This window comes from Panulirus ornatus, chromosome 4 (genome assembly GCF_036320965.1).
Source record: "Panulirus ornatus isolate Po-2019 chromosome 4, ASM3632096v1, whole genome shotgun sequence".
Taxonomy (NCBI): Eukaryota; Metazoa; Arthropoda; class Malacostraca; order Decapoda; family Palinuridae; genus Panulirus; species Panulirus ornatus.
Genome location: NC_092227.1, coordinates 74,492,117 through 74,504,227, shown reverse-complemented (window position 1 = coordinate 74,504,227; position 12,111 = coordinate 74,492,117). Strand labels below are relative to the sequence as shown.

The 12,111-nt window shown below is 38.3% G+C and overlaps 1 protein-coding gene across 10 annotated transcripts in view; it reads right to left on the bottom strand.

The window, feature by feature from the left end:
• LOC139745674 (uncharacterized) overlaps positions 1–12,111 on the bottom strand; it is a 365,941-nt gene that overhangs the window by 29,349 nt on the left and 324,481 nt on the right. The window lies entirely within an intron of this gene.

Here is a 12,111-nt window from a genome sequence, read left to right as displayed (position 1 = left end):
GGAAGACTTTAGGAAATGTCTGAGATTAACTTAGGTAGTAATCCTAAACAAGGTGATTGAAATGTAACCATCTTTTCAAACCACAACCAAAAAATAAATTATTGTGGCTAAACTATGCTAAACTACCAGTTACCAACAAGTCAGGAATTCAATGTCAGCATAAACATTTAAATCTTGGAGCAGTAATTTCGCAGTGACCCTCTTGGGAAAAAAAAAATCCATTATTTGATAGGTTTGGTAACATTACCAGGGATTGATACAGTATAGAAACATACATATCAGATTTTGCCTCGATGCGATTTACTGTACCCTCTTTGGCCAACGGTACTACTATATATGATAAGCACTCCAATTCTGTAATCTCAAATTTTGAATGAGCCATCTAGGAGTCAAGCAGTCTCCAGAAACTTACAGAAAAATATGACTTCTTGAACTGACAAAGGAAGTGTTGGCAACATAATGTTCAGTAGCAATGAACAAGATTATATCATAGTAAGATATTTTATCATAATGGTAGCTCCAGATGTTGACTCTACCTGAATTAACTTTATAGTGCCATAATCTAATTTGTTGAGAAACCTACTCAAGGGGAGAGTATATCAAATTTAGTTCTAACAACAAATGAGGATCTCTTTAACAATGTTGAAGTCGGAGAAAGAATTGTTGCCAGCAATCATTGACAAATTACTTTTGAGGTCACTTTCAACACTACATGTAATGTTGGTCATCATGACAATCACAAAAAATACCCAATCTTAAACTTGCAACTTTTAATTATCTCCACACTGTTCTTCATAGGCAAACTTGGGATGATATGGTCAACAAAATTGATAAGAATATAGCTCAGAAAAGCTTCAGTAAAACCTTCAAGCAGCAGAGGGAATATATGTGCCAATATGTAAGAGATGGTTCATTTCCAAAACAAAGGGAAGAGTGAAATAGAAAAGTGCATGTTGTCTAAGAAAGTAGCGCAAAAGAAAGAGAGAGACCAATAACTGATATGATAGAGCAAGATATCTAAATCTGTGTAGAGAAAATAAGAAAGTTGTACAAAAGAGTAAACTTCAATATGAATGTATATTGCTGAAACTAATGAAGAAACCCTAAGGGGTTTTACAATAATGTTAGAAGCAAAAGAGTCGTTCACTAGCCAATTGCTTCATTAATTACATATAATGGTGCCATGGTTCAAAACAATCAAACCATGGCAAATATCTTAAATGATATTTTTCTGCATTTGTATTTACAGTCGAAGACAAAACCCTCTCAAATCCAGTTTTACATATGAGAGAGAGAGCATTTTGCAAGAAATTGACATTAAAGCTGAAGACATATTAGCAATAAAGGAAAATGAAATAAAATAGCAGGCCCTGATAAGTTCTATCCAAGGACAATGGAAGAGGCAAAAAATTAGATAGTGAAGTCATTAAATGCCCTCTTCAATAAGTCACTTGCTACAGGAAAATTTTCAGATGTATGGAAGTTGCTAATGCAACACTGACTTCAAAAAGGTAATGTCACTGCCTGGAAATTACTGTCCAATTTGCTTAACATCTGTAGTTGGAAAACTTATGAAAACCATCATTTCAGATAAGATTGTAAACTATTTAGAGATCCATCGCTTAATAAATGATTCTCATCATGGTTTTTGATGAAATTGCTTGTCTTAAAAATCTGCTCGATTTCTTTTGTAATATAATTATCTTGTATGGCAAAAGTAAAGTAACTAATGTTATCTATCTAGATTTTCAAAAAAAGTACAGGAAATCAGTTGATTGGCCATAAACAAAGAGTTATGATCAACGGTCAAACCTCAGAATTGTTATATGTAATGTGGTTGAAAATTCTCATAAACATTAATGAAAGAATAGGGGTGAAAGAATACTTCCCACGTATTCCTCGCGTGTCGTAGAAAGCGACTAGAGGGGACGGGAGCGGGGGGCCGGAAATCCTCCCCTCCTTGTATTAACTTTCTAAAATGGGAAACAGAAGAAGGAGTCACGCGGGAAGTGCTCATCCTCCTCGAAGGCTCAGAGTGGGGTGCCTAAATGTGTGTGGATGTAACCAAGATGTGAAAAAAGGAGAGATAGGTAGTATGTTTGAGGAAAGGAACCTGGATGTTTTGGCTCTGAGTGAAACGAAGCTCAAGGGTAAAGGGGAAGAGTGGTTTGGAAATGTCTGGGGAGTGAAGTCAGGGGTTAGTGAGAGGACAAGAGCAAGGGAAGGAGTAGCAATACTCCTGAAACAGGAGTTGTGGGAGTATGTGATAGAATGTAAGAAAGTAAATTCTCGATTAATATGGGTAAAATTGAAAGTTGATGGAGAGAGGTGGGTGATTATTGGTGCATATGCACCTGGGCATGAGAAGAAAGATCATGAGAGGCAAGTGTTTTGGGAGCAGCTAAATGAGTGTGTTAGCGGTTTTGATGCACGAGACCGGGTTATAGTGATGGGTGATTTGAATGCAAAGGTGAGTAATGTGGCAGTTGAGGGAATAATTGGTATGCATGGGGTGTTCAGTGTTGTAAATGGAAATGGTGAAGAGCTTGTAGATTTATGTGCTGAAAAAGGACTGATGATTGGGAATACCTGGTTTAAAAAGCGAGATATACATAAGTATACTTATGTAAGTAGGAGAGATGGCCAGAGAGCATTATTGGATTACGTGTTAATTGACAGGCGTGCGAAAGAGAGACTTTTGGATGTCAATGTGCTGAGAGGTGCAACTGGAGGGATGTCTGATCATTATCTTGTGGAGGCTAAGGTGAAGATTAGTATGGGTTTTCAGAAAAGAAGAGTGAATGTTGGGGTGAAGAAGGTGGTGAGAGTAAGTGAGCTTGGGAAGGAGACCTGTGTGAAGAAGTATCAGGAGAGACTGTGTACAAAATGGAAAAAGGTGAGAACAATGGAAGTAAGGGGAGTGGGGGAGGAATGGGATGTATTTAGGGAATCAGTGATGGATTGCGCAAAAGATGCTTGTGGCATGAGAAGAGTGGGAGGTGGGCTGTTTAGAAAGGGTAGTGAGTGGTGGGATGAAGAAGTAAGAGTATTAGTGAAAGAGAAGAGAGAGGCATTTGGACGATTTTTGCAGGGAAAAAATGCAATTGAGTGGGAGAAGTATAAAAGAAAGAGACAGGAGGTCAAGAGAAAGGTGCAAGAGGTGAAAAAAAGGGCAAATGAGAGTTGGGGTGAGAGACTATCAGTAAATTTTAGGGAGAATAAAAAGATGTTCTGGAAGGAGGTAAATAGGGTGCGTAAGACAAGGGAGCAAATGGGAACTTCAGTGAAGGGCGTAAATGGGGAGGTGATAACAAGTAGTGGTGATGTGAGAAGGAGATGGAATGAGTATTTTGAAGGTTTGTTGAATGTGTCTGATGACAGAGTGGCAGATATAGGGTGTTTGGGTCGAGGTGGTGTGCAAAGTGAGAGGGTTAGGGAAAATGATTTGGTAAACAGAGAAGAGGTAGTAAAAGCTTTGCGGAAGATGAAAGCCGGCAAGGCAGCAGGTTTGGATGGTATTGCAGTGGAATTTATTAAAAAAGGGGGTGACTGTATGGTTGACTGGTTGGTAAGGTTATTTAATGTATGTATGACTCATGGTGAGGTGCCTGAGGATTGGCGGAATGCGTGCATAGTGCCATTGTACAAAGGCAAAGGGATAAGAGTGAGTGCTCAAATTACAGAGGTATAAGTTTGTTGAGTATTCCTGGTAAATTATATGGGAGGGTATTGATTGAGAGGGTGAAGGCATGTACAGAGCATCAGATTGGGGAAGAGCAGTGTGGTTTCAGAAGTGGTAGAGGATGTGTGGATCAGGTGTTTGCTTTGAAGAATGTATGTGAGAAATACTTAGAAAAGCAAATGGATTTGTATGTAGCATTTATGGATCTGGAGAAGGCATATGATAGAGTTGATAGAGATGCTCTGTGGAAGGTATTAAGAATATATGGTGTGGGAGGCAAGTTGTTAGAAGCAGTGAAAAGTTTTTATCGAGGATGTAAGGCATGTGTACGTGTAGGAAGAGAGGAAAGTGATTGGTTCTCAGTGAATGTAGGTTTGCGGCAGGGGTGTGTGATGTCTCCATGGTTGTTTAATTTGTTTATGGATGGGGTTGTTAGGGAGGTAAATGCAAGAGTCTTGGAAAGAGGGGCAAGTATGAAGTCTGTTGGGGATGAGAGAGCTTGGGAAGTGAGTCAGTTGTTGTTCGCTGATGATACAGCGCTGGTGGCGGATTCATGTGAGAAACTGCAGAAGCTGGTGACGGAGTTTGGTAAAGTGTGTGGAAGAAGAAAGTTAAGAGTAAATGTGAATAAGAGCAAGGTTATTAGGTACAGTAGGGTTGAGGGTCAAGTCAATTGGGAGGTGAGTTTGAATGGTGAAAAACTGGAGGAAGTGAAGTGTTTTAGATATCTGGGAGTGGATCTGTCAGCGGATGGAACCATGGAAGCGGAAGTGGATCATAGGGTGGGGGAGGGGGCGAAAATTTTGGGAGCCTTGAAAAATGTGTGGAAGTCGAGAACATTATCCCGGAAAGCAAAAATGGGTATGTTTGAAGGAATAGTAGTTCCAACAATGTTGTATGGTTGCGAGGCGTGGGCTATGGATAGAGTTGTGCGCAGGAGGATGGATGTGCTGGAAATGAGATGTTTGAGGACAATGTGTGGTGTGAGGTGGTTTGATCGAGTAAGTAACGTAAGGGTAAGAGAGATGTGTGGAAATAAAAAGAGCGTGGTTGAGAGAGCAGAAGAGGGTGTTTTAAAATGGTTTGGGCACATGGAAAGAATGAGTGAGGAAAGATTGACCAAGAGGATATATGTGTCGGAGGTGGAGGGAACGAGGAGAAGAGGGAGACCAAATTGGAGGTGGAAAGATGGAGTGAAAAAGATTTTGTGTGATCGGGGCCTGAACATGCAGGAGGGTGAAAGGAGGGCAAGGAATAGAGTGAAATGGAGCGATGTGGTATACAGGGGTTGACGTGCTGTCAGTGGATTGAATCAAGGCATGTGAAGCGTCCGGGGTAAACCATGGAAAGCTGTGTAGGTATGTATATTTGTGTGTGTGGACGTGTGTATGTACATGTGTATGGGGGGGGTTGGGCCATTTCTTTCGTCTGTTTCCTTGCGCTACCTCGCAAACGCGGGAGACAGCGACAAAGTATAAAAAAAAAAAAAAAAAAAAAATTAATGAAACTGGACGTCATTGCAAGACATCAGAATTTGCTGATGCTAGCTGGGTTATAGATCTACAAATGAAATTGAACATCTACAGCTTCAAACTGACTTAAACTGATAGTCTGGGCTCTTATTATATCAAATGAATTTTAATATCAATAAGGGCAAAGTTTTACATGAAGTTAACAAAAAATGAAAAGGCAAGCTACAGTATGAATTCTGTTGAACTGTACAAGGTAAATGAGGAAAATGACAGGCATAAGCATCTCTGGTGATCTAAAACCAAGTACTCAGTCCACAGAAACAGTATAAAGAGCAAACAAAATTCTTGGATTCATAGGTAGGGGCCTTTGAATTTAAGTCCAGAGAAATCATCCTCACTCTTTCATTTCTTGGTTTGTCCCCATCTTGAATTCTGTGTTCCTAAAAAAAAAAAGACATTCACAGAATTGAAGGAGTGCAGCACTGAGCTACCAAGATGATTCCAGGGGTAAGCAAATCTATAAGAACCAATTAACTTGAATCTATTCAAAATTACGAGAATTTAGCACTTAACTCAGATTGCTTCAAATGCAGCAGGATGGAAGGTCACAGATGTAGGAGGTATGGAAAGTATATTACATGTATAACATAACTTTTAGTTCCTTGTAAAGGAATCATTAAACTGATTTTTTGATAATAGATCATCAAGATGAAAAGGATATCTATGTATACAGCAATGAAAACTGTTTTACAGTGCTAATGCATTTATTTGCATGGGAAGGTGAGCTTAAAAGTGAAATCATACTTAAGCATGATTGGAGAGACCAAGAATAGCTACAAATGTCTTATCATTTGGGGTGTACATGGAAGGTGAAATGGAAGCTACTAAAGGAAGCAGTTTGCCCAATGTGTAAAGAGAATTAAAATATCAAATATAAATATATCATATCACAGAATGCTGTGGTAAAACTCTCTGAAATCTCAGATCTATTCCCAGAGCTGAGATGGGTAGACATGATTTGCTACGTGTAGAGGACCACTCTGCCATATCAAAGACCTGAAACCCAGTCAGTCCTATTCTGGAAGGCTACCAATACACAAAAAATGGGGAAAATGTATAATGATTGTGAATTTCTATGGAATTTAAAAGATCCAATGTGATAAAGTAAGGTATGCTAGGAGTTTTGTAGCCCATATAGCTGGAAACTTGTGAAACACTGGTCTGTAAATGTGAAATGGCAAACAGTAAAGGTAGCTGAGATGAAATTCCTGAGAGGGAAATTTAGCTTACAGAACACAAGATGGAACAGTAAGGCTGGATCCTGCTAACCTTTGAGATAGAGGAAGAAAACCCATTGACGATATTATTCAAGGCACTAATTCCTTCATGAACTGAATACTGTTGTGTTATACCATCACCATAAAAGGCTGCTGCAATCACATAATTAAAAACTGTTCTGAAGTCTTTCATATCCAACTTTAATGAGGGGAAAACTAAATTATTTGGAGATGGGAGAGATGTCATCCAATAAGGTATGGTTCCCAACTTACATTTGGAAATAACATGCTTATGGCATGACAGACATGGAAGACTTTGTAAAATTCTACTTACAAAATCCAGAGGTGCAACATGCATAAAAAGGAAGAGCATCATAAACATCCAGGGCCCAAGACACTTCAACACCTTGGGAGCTATCTTCACAAACAGCATGGGATGTTCAAGAGATAAGTTTAAGAGCACACTTAACAAGTACATGCAAAGTGTACCAGACCAGCCAGGTTGTGAGGGCTAGGTAGGCCTATGGGCTGCAGATTCCAAAAGCTTAGTTGACCAATGACCCACTCCAACAAGGTGGGCCCTGCCTGAGCTGTGGGGGTGAAGACCTCTGAAGACTTCACCAGGTACCCACCAAGTATAAGGTAGTATGAATTATGTATGATGTATAACTAAATGTATTACATGAGAACTGGGAAGACGCAGTATGTGTGTGTGACTTACACCTACTTGAAATCTAATTTCACTGCTAAGAGGCATTTGTTTCATTGAGTAATTGCGAACTATAAGATTTGATGAACTGTTCAAAAGCAGATCAATACACTGATTACAAGGTAAAAAGAGATGCAGAGAGGTGCTCTACTCAAGATTTTGGTGCATTTTCTTACCAACAGGTCTATTATGTACAAGTAAAGTGGGGAACGAAGTATAAATGATATAAATACTTATAATAAGCCTGACTGTGCAATTTATAGGGATTTCATTCACATTGGGAGTGGAGAGACATCAGCTTTCAAATCAAATTCACAGTGTTGCCACATTCAGCAAAGCAAAAGTTTAAAATATCATGCATGTATCCCTGGGGATAGGGGATTAAGAGTACTTCCCACGTATTCCCTGCGTGTCGTAGAAGGCGACTAAAAGGGGATGGAGCAGGGGGCTGGAAATCCTCTCCTCTCGTTTTTTTTTTTTTTTTTAATTTTCCAAAAGAAGGAACAGAGGGTGCCAGGTGAGGATATTCCAAAAAGGGCTCAGTCCTCTGTTCTTAACGCTACCTCACTAAAGCGGGAAATGGCGAATAGTTTAAAAGAAAAAGAAAAGCATGTAAAAAACATCAAAGCAACATATATTTCGAGTGGTGAACAAGGGAGGAGTAAACACACATTTGAAAGTCTATGGTAAGAAAATTGCATTGCAATGAAATATTTAAATGGTAAAATATTTACAATCAGAAGGTGATACTGACAACTTTTTACTCAGCAGTATTCCAAAATAAATGCCATTTGTGCCAACTAACTATATCACTTATACTTAATATTATAGGGGAGCAGTTTGAGACCTTTAAACTGCCTAAACAAAGAAAATGAGAGGACAATAGAAGTACAGTCATTGGTGCAATTTATGTGGTCAAGCAAAACTTGCACACACTAAATTCTGATCTATTTTTTTCTTCTTTTCAATCTGATATTAGCTAGAAATGGATTTTGGTAAGGGAGAATAACAAAACTAGGCAGTTGTGGCAAGATTCACAAAAAGCAAGCAAGAGGAAGGGAAAAACATGTGTCATCAGAGAACAAATGTTTGCTGAAATTATAAAAAAAGAATAGGATCAGATATTGATGCAATTAGAAATGACAGTAAAGAAACTAAATATACATATTCAAAGATTAGGAGAGGGATTGCGATACGATAATGCTCATAATAATAACTTCAAAAGAAGTTTAAAAATCAAAATGAATGATCATGAGCACAGATTAGAATCAGTTGAGGGGGTTGACAGAGCATGTAAGCATATGAAAGAAGGAATAATGACTCAAGAGCAGGAAATATCAGAATGGTCTATTCTAGATGTCCTAGAGCATGTTAAACAGGAAAAAATGGCCATATCTCTAAGTATAAAAATGACTGACAATAGTGGGCAAGGAGTTGCAGTTTTTTGGCTCTGCAACCGACTTGGAGAATGCTGACTGATGCAATGACACAGGAACATAATAGCACAAACTGATGTGCCCAGGGTACTGAATGAAACTGATGTGTCCTGTTGCAGACAGAATGATGAGGAAAATTTATGATCTAAAATTTTAGATGAGAATTTCATATAAAGGTAAAGCATGCATGATCAGTGCTCTTCAGCAAAAAACGAGATCATGAGAATACCAGAGCCACAATGGAGGATGAACATAAACTGATGGACTTTGCTGCAAGTCAGTAGCATCTAAATCAAAAAGATTAGGCAACCAGACGCTTGACAGATGTAAATCTTTGATTGGATTGGATGAAGAATATGTATCAGATAAAGAGGAAGTGAAAAGAAAGAAATGCTCATTAAACAGTTACTGAAGGCAATAGAATTACCAGATACAACCTCTGTGAGAAAGAGAAAAGGAAATGGTTATAATCAAGATATAAAGGGACAACCAATTATGGGTATGGTTGATTTGGTGTCATCTAGCCAGGTAATAGACAGGCTAAGCTTAAAAACTGGTAGAATTTAGGAGTTATTCATCAAGTATAATAGACCAATGGAAGGGAAAGAAAGAGCAAAGAATGCAATCAAAAGGCAAAAAACAGACATCAAATGAGGCAAGAGGTAAGAGCAACCCCACCAATGCTGTAGGGAGGTCAGGAATATGAGGCAATGGTAATGTGATGAAAAATATTGTATACAAATGCTGATGAATTAATAGTACATGATAAAATGCTGGAATTTATGAACTTAACAAGGATAAATGCAACTGATAATATTCAATTTATGGAAACAAAGCTTACTATAGAGATAAAATCTCACCAAATCTGTCCATATGGGTATATGGTAGTATGAAAGGAAAAAGGAGATAAAAGGAGGAAGAGGATTTGCTCTCCTATAAGAGATAAAAACTTTAAGTTTCAGTTAACAATAGTAGATGGCCCATTAACACAATACATAATAAAAAAAGTAACAAATCAAGACGTGCATAAAGGTGTTGATTATATATAATCCTACAAAGAATTTAAACAATCCAAAGCAAATATACAATGACAACAAAGAGGGAACAATCAGGATGGTAAATGAAGTAGTGAAACATTCACTCCTTAGAGAAGGTAAAATACTGGTAATGAGAGATTTCAATGACAAGGAGATAAACTGGTACCATTCAAGTATGTCATTGAATTTACTAGTATGAGAATGACTCTTATCTTCACACATGGTAGTATTATACAGGTTGTACCTCTTTAATCTGGCAACCTCGGGACCTGGCCATTGCCGGACCACAGAAAATCTGGAAAACAAAAATTGACCCCTTTAAAGGCCCTTGGGTAAACACTTTCACCAATTACCATCAGCTTGGTTTTATGCATTCCTGCATCCAAGAATTGTTACTCTAACTTTGGAATCCTTACCCCCAAATGGAGACTCCTCAATATCATGGGCAAGGGTTTTTTGTGGCATATGAAACCTGTACAGGGCAGATTCATCAGCATTATAAACTTGTAATGGGGCTGTAAGAAATTAACAGTGCTGTCAATTAGCTTGGCTGCAGTGTGAACAGATTTTGGTGCCTTAGTGATGCTAACAGCGCTGCCCTGGTGGCAGATTCACAATCTAATGGCAGCAGATTAAAAATGTGCCAGACCATGGGATTTGCCAGACCACAGTGCCAGATTAGAGGGGTACAACCTGTACATCACTTGGATAAAGTATGATAATATGGTAAACAAGGAAATTGAAAGAGCCAAGATGAAACAGGACTTGGGGAGGAGATATAATTTCTATGGTAACATAGACTGAAAAAGGAAGTTTAGTAGCCTTGAGACAGGCAAGTGTTGTGGGAGGTTCAGTGATATTTACAATGAAGAAATGGAAACATATGTAACTCTAGCCTCAAATACAGAGGGAAGGTTAAGAAAGAGGGAAGAATGATTAATCAAAGATGTCAAAAAGCAAGGGAACTTCGAGGAGAGCACTGACTAAGATACATGCTACACTCCAGCCAGCAAGTTTATGCAAGGTATAAAAGTAAGAACAAGAACAGCAGAAAAAGAAAAGAGGAAAAGAGAATTTTTGAGAAATATAATGTAAGCAAGGCAGTGAAAATTCAAAACTTTTCCATAAATGCATCAGGAGTAGATTGTAAATTAAAAACAGGTAATCAAATTAAGGCATCCAAGGTAAAATTGTAGAGGATGATGTAAGCATGTGTGAGGTACTGAATAATACAGTGTAAGACACTATAACCCCAAGGCTAGAGAGACGGGATGGGGAGGAGGCTTTAAGAAAACAATGAGACATCTAGAAAAGCCTTCAACAGAACACTACAAGGTCTTGATCGATACATACAAAGCTCATGAACCTGATGAAATTTCACCATATGTGTTGAAAATGTGTGCAGATACACTAGACAGATCCCTTGAAATACTGTTCAAGAAGTTTATGGAAAGAAGCAAAGTGCCAAGGGAGTGGAAATGGGCAAATGCCATGTACATCTATAATAAAGGTGCCTTGGAAGAGACGGTGTATTACAAACTAATCTCTTTGATGAGTGTGGTCTGTAAGATAGCAGAAAAGTTAATCAGAAAGCAAATGGATGAGTTTCTTTAGAGGAGAAATTACCTAAGTGAGAAGCAACAAAGTTTTAGGGGAAGAAAGTCTTATATTCAGGCCTAGAATGGTAGGCATTTTGTTCACTGGAAATGATTGTCTATTCAAAGTGACTAAGAGGTGTGAGCTGGACTCATATCTGTTTGGTGTTAATAGCATTATTACACTTACTTCCTACCCAAGGATTCCCTCCTATCCTTACGAGTCTCCTGCAATACTTAGGATGGTGGCAACATCCATTACAGTGTTGTAATTATCCATTTGCAATTACCTATCTGTACTGTATGGCTCAGTAATTCTATACTCACGAGGCCCCATCTCAAACACTCTGCTATAATAAAACCTCTAAAACTTATTTGTGCCTTCTATATTAACCATATCTTCAGTCAATCTGTTCCATTCATCTGATACTTATACTATAAGAATACTTCTTTACATTCTTATTTAAAAGTTTCTCACTTGCTTTCATGTTATGTCCTTTGGTTGCTCTATTCCTACATTTCTCATGTATTTGTCCACCATGCACATTGTAGTGATCAGGTCACCCCTCACTCTTCCTCCTTCCAAAGTGGGTAAATCTAAACCCTCCAGCCTTTCCTTTTAGTTTAGCTCTCTTAATTCTAGTAGTCTATGTTGCCTTCTGGACTGTCGCTAAACCTCTTTGTGCTTATTCAGGTGCAGTGACCAAATCTAAGAGGCATATTCTAGTTTTGGCCTTATGTAAGATATGAATAACTTGCTAACTATCCTCATCCATATACTTGAAATCTATTCTGATGTATGCTAGCAAACAGTTTGACCCCTTAAGTATTTTCTTAATAGGAATGATGTCAACTCCCAAGTTCATTTCACACAGAGTCATGAAACTTATTTCCTGCTAGTTA